A 5933-nucleotide genomic window follows, 5' to 3' on the forward strand; every position below is an offset into this window, starting at 1 on the left:
TGACCTTGAACTTCCCTAAATGACCTTGGGTCAAGGTTATGACACAATCTCACAAAATCTTTGTGTGAAATAAGAACATGCAAGTTTATCCGTAAAAAAGATGACACAAATTTTTTTTTTTAGTGACCTTGAACTTCCCCAAATGACCTTGGGTCAAGGTCATGACACACCCTAAGGTCATGGGCAATCTTTGTGTGGAGTAGTAGATTCTAATGTTCCTCATTAAGGAAGATATGGACTGGACACTTTTGCACAGACAGATGGACAGATAGACAGACAGACAAGCTGATTTCTATATACTTCCAAACTTCGATTGGGGGGGGGGGGGTAATAATAAAGTTGAATATTTCAGGGATCCAGATCCCCTTTGATCCATGCATGCCTTACCAGAATTTCTTCGAAAGAAAGCTAAATTTGCCCAAATGTTTTGAGTTGGCAAACTTTATTTCTCTCTCTCTCTATACATGCATATTTCTATAGACTTTAACTAAAGCATTTAAAAATATTTGTTGTTTTGGTTTTTACAAAATTATTTTACGTATAAACATACATGTAGTTGTTGTAACCAGGGGGGGGGGTTCAAAGATAGACATCATATAGGCAATAAACATTTGTCAGTGACCTTGGCATGTTGCAGTGTAATCGAATAAGGGTAAGTGGTAGTGTTTGAAAGAAAAAAAATGGTATAAAGAAGGATCCCTCTCTTGTTTTAATTTGCTTCCGACACGAATTTTGTTATGACCATAGAGTTTTATCTCCTTTTTAAAGACTTGATTTTCGTGGCAATAAGCTGTCATACATTGGTATCCGTGTTTGAAAAAGATTCCTTGTTACGTTTTAAAATACTACTACTACTAAAAATTAACTTGTCTTTATGAGAGGATGGGGAGTAACTTTCGTTACAGAAATGGCTTTGCTATTAATAGGCGTTTAAACAAACTAATATTGGTCAGAAATAGGAATTATTAGCTTAGTGAAAAATCGAACAGAGAAAAGGTATTATTCCTTCATTCAAGGATACTTTGTGGCAAGTTAAATTGAAATTAACCAAGTGGTTCTTGATAAGAAAATAAAAATATAAAAAGTTCACAATGAGAACGACAACGACTGATAAGGCACAAATGATCATAAAAGCTCATTTGAGCCTTTATTTTAAAACATGTGTTACTATAAATAGAAATGGACACACCCTTATTATGCATTTCGGTTACTGCTCTCTTGTACGTTTGGTTACATTATGTCAGTTACAGCTAATGAAATTTGACTGTTATTTCCTATACCTAATTTGAGAAAATAGAATGATTCTATATTTTCTTGATTAATTGCTGAATGTCTATTTATAACTATACGTTAGTATAGGTAGAAATGGAAAAATACCTTTATACATTATTCTTATACATTTTTGCTAAAGCTTTTTCATGCTCGTTATTCACCTTCTGTCAATAACAAATAAAAGCCGTTCGTCTGCACGTTATCCATTCCTGATGTGAAGAAAAAAGCAAAAGTCTATATTTTCACAAGAATTTGCAGTATGTCTATTTTCAAACATGTTACTATAAATAGAAATTGAAACTTGTGCTTCTCATTCTGTATTTCATATATGCTTTCTTTGACTTGTTGGTCACTGAATGCCAATAGCAGTAAAAACATATTGTTTGCAATTGCTCATCCAAAATGTGAGAAAAAAAGTAGAAAAAAAAAACTCCATTTTCCCGATAATTTACAATATGTCTATTTCTAAACTCATGTTACTATAAATAGAAATGGAAACCTCTGCTTCTCATTCTGTATTTGATACAGTCCCTGAAACGTTCTACTTTCCCAATTTTCCGTTCGCTCACCGTTCGTTCAGCGTTCGTTCAGCGTTCGTTCACTGTTCGTTCAGCGTGCGTTCACCGTTCGCACTTCGTTCACAGTATTGCGTTCACCGTTCACCGTGCGCTCGCGTTCACCGTTCACAAAACGTTCACCGTTCGCTCTTCGTTCCGTTTACTTTGCGTTCACCTTGCGTTCACCGTTCACTTATCGTTCAGTCTTCATTGTCATTCGGAACTCCAAAGTGAAAGGACTTATCTTTTTGATGGTAAGTATTTACATGTTTTTTTAATTACATAACTTAGATATCGTGTTTAAAGAATAATTATTTCATTGCAAAAATTATCCATGATATGTATATTTCTATTATTATAACTCAGCTGTTATTTATTTCATGAATTTTCCCAGGAAAATAATTAATACATTAAGTACCTACATGTATGTAGAACGATGCTAAAATATTAAATTAAAAAAGGGCAATGTACAAATGCTTCACGCACGGCATCAATTTGATGTCATTTTAAAGAGGACAAATTATTAATGGATGTATAATAATTAATCGAAGTCTTTTACAGGACAAGAATACATAAAAAAAAAATTATTTCTACAGTAACACGTATTTAAACTACATGTAGGTTTGAGAAATATGAACAGACTGCAAATATTCAGTTAATTAAATATCTTTAGAGCTAATTAAATTGATGGTGTGGTTTTAAATTTTAGAAAAGACCAACTGTTTAAAATAGTCTATTATTAGAGAAGAAAAATTTCTTCCTTTTACCTAAACATGTTTAAAAATATCTTTTTGCTATTGTATTTAACCCCCCCCCCCCCCGGTGCCTTTTTATAAAATTCCTATTGAGTTTTTTCAGTATATTTTAATTTTTATTGTAACACAAGAAAATCAGCCTTAAAACCAACATCAAACAGTCATTAAACAATAATATTTTAGTATAAACTTGTGCCGACAGTAGTATTTTAAATTGGCAGGGAATATGTTTCACATTCAATTTAAAACTTAATCCTTCCAAGTATATATTCGAATTATTTTTTTTTTCTGCAGGAATGCAAAAATCAGATCTAGAAATGATAGGGAAAAATATTAAAATTTCTTGGAATACTAAGTGACTCCTTGTCTTCGGCATGTTCGGTGAAACGCGATTTCCACACCTCCACTGTGTCGAATTATTTTGATTGACAGCACAAGCACGCTACTACAAATATAGCACGGACTTCCTGTGAACTCTGTGAACTTGATGATGGAAAATAAAAGCCAATGATTACTGTCAAATGGATTTGTCAATCTAAAAAATAAAGATTACCTTTATTGCTTGGAATATTTAGGAAAAATAATTAGAATTTTCATTTGATACAACATTTATCTGAGAATCGAGGGGATATCTCTCTCTCTCTCTCTCTCTCTCTCTCTCTCTCTCTCTCTCTCGTACATTTCTCTGTTCAATAAAAACTATGACAACACATTATTTATTTAGTTTTGAAAATTTAATCTACACATGTATCAGAAATATAAATTACAAATAATTTGAATGCCTCTTTCCAACATCTTGAAAAATAATCACGGCCGGGAAATGTCTACAGATACATGAAGAAGTTAGCTAAAATAATCGTCATAAAAGAATAAAAAGGCACATAAATATAGAATATTTTGCAGTAGAAGTTAAATAAATTAAACGAGAATTTTTATGCAGTACGATAACAGTCAATGTCAACAGATAATTGTGAATAAAAAAAAAATCCGTTATTTTACTCAGAATCGCTTTGGCACGGAAATACATGTACGGTTGTTTCAACCCCGTACAATGTAATTAATTCATTCTATAAGTAGCAGTTTTATCTTCAGAAGTCCACATTATTTTTTTAGTGAAAAGAATAAGCATAATTATTTACTATATAAGTAAATTATTTTATTTTTTAAGTACACGCGGTAACAAATACACGTTTGACGGCGATTAAAATCATGTTATTAAAATATCGATTTAAACATAAGTATGTGCAGAAAAAAATGTTAACTTTTTATTTATTTATTTATTTATTTATTTATTAATTAAGTTATTTATTTATTTATTTATTTATCTATAGTTTATCTCAGTAGTAGTTTTATCTTCTAAAATCCACATTATTTTATTAGTTAAAAGAATAAGCATATTATTTATTTACTATATAAGATTAATTTATTTTTTAACTACACGCGGTAACAAATACACGTTTGACGGCGATTAAAATCATGTTATTAAAATATCGATTTAAACATACGTATGTGTAGATTTTTTTTTTATTATTATTTATTTATTTATTTATCTATTTTGTTTTTCTTTTGTTTATCTAATGTGTATTTCTATTTATTTTTGACATTTGAATTATAGAATAAAAGAATAATTTCAATACAAGGAAAAGACCGAAGGCATTCCGAATAAATCGTTCATCTTGCGTTCACCGTTCGTTCACCGTTCACTTTGCGCTCGCGTTTGCGCTCCGTTCGCTTTCTGCGTTCACTCACCGTTCACCGTTCACACATCGTTCACCAAGTTGCGTTCACCGTTCGCACATCGTTCACTCACCGTTCGCTCTGCGCTCGTTCACCGTTCGTTCACCGTTCGTTCAGCGTTCGTTCACCGTTCAGGTGGGAAAGTAGAACGTTTCAGGGACTGTATAAGGCTTTCTTTTACTTATTCGTCACCATATTCCGATAGAAGTTAAAAACATATAGTCTGCAATTGTTCATCCAAAATGTGAGAAAAAAGTACAAAAAACGACATTTTTCCGATATTTTGCAGTTCGTCTATTTTTAAACACATGTGTTACTATAAATAGAAATGGAAACCACTGCTTCTCAGTCTGTTTTTGATAAAATGCTTTCTTTTACTTGTTGGTCACTATATGCCAATAGCAGTTAAAAACAGATAGTCTGCAATTATTCATCCAAAATGTAAGAAAAGAGTACAAAAAAATGACATTTTTCTGATATTTTGCATCACGTCTATTTTCAAACATGTGTTACTATAAATAGAAATGGAAACCTCTGCTTCTCATTCTGTATTTCGTATATGCTTTCTTTTACTTGTTGGTCACCATATTCCGATAGCAGTTAAAAACATATAGTCTGCAATTGTTCATCCAAAATGTGAGAAAAAAGTACAAAAAACGACATTTTTCCGATATTTTGCAGTTTGTCAATTTTTAAACATGTGTTACTATAAATAGAAATGGAAACCACTGCTTCTCATTTTGTATTTGATATAAGACTTCCTTTTACTTGTTGGTCACCATAAGCCAATAGCAGTTAAAAACAGATAGTCAGGAATTATTCATCCAAAATTAAAAAAAAAAGTACAAAAAAAACGACATTTTCCCGATATTTCGCATTACGTCTATTTTTAAACATGTGTTACTATAAATAGAAATGGAAACCTCTGCTTATCATGCTGCATTCCATTGAATGTTCTTTTGTTCTTGTCAGTCACATAATATCAGTTACATTTAATGACAGTAAGTCGGTAAATTTCCCATCTCTAATTTGAGAATTGGTGGAAAATCAACATTAAACAGTTAATTTCATATGTGTCTATTTTTAGACATTTGTACTATTTATAGAGATGAGAGCCTGTCCTCAATAATTTGTGAGATATTATACTATTCCTTGTTCTTATTGATGAAATATTGGAGAGATCCATATTTTTATTATTTATGATTCAGTGGAGCTTCAAAATGATGGAAAATTGACATTTTTCATCACTTTATGAGACATGTCTATATTTAGGCATTTGAAGCTATAAATAGAAAACGGAAATCCCTGAAAATAATATGCATGGTAGTTATTGGTGTCCAGTCTCTGACATTAGCATATTGACTTTTACAGTATATTTCATAATTACCTAGCAATGGCATCTTAAACTCTGCCCAAATTTCATTTTTTGGATTTTTTCTGAAATAAGTCTATTTTTAGATACATGTTACTAAAAATAGCATTGAGATCCCACTCCAATTTTTTCATGAGGGGACACTACTAATACTGACGTTTGACGACACGCATATGATTTGAAAAATTTCCGTAGACAATTTTTTTTATTTAACCTTAAATTTCCCAAAAAATACCAAAT

Source organism: Saccostrea cucullata, unplaced genomic scaffold, assembly GCF_032062105.1.
Source record: "Saccostrea cucullata isolate Sc308-1 unplaced genomic scaffold, CSIRO_AGI_Scuc_v1 ctg765, whole genome shotgun sequence".
NCBI classification, from domain to species: domain Eukaryota; kingdom Metazoa; phylum Mollusca; class Bivalvia; order Ostreida; family Ostreidae; genus Saccostrea; species Saccostrea cuccullata.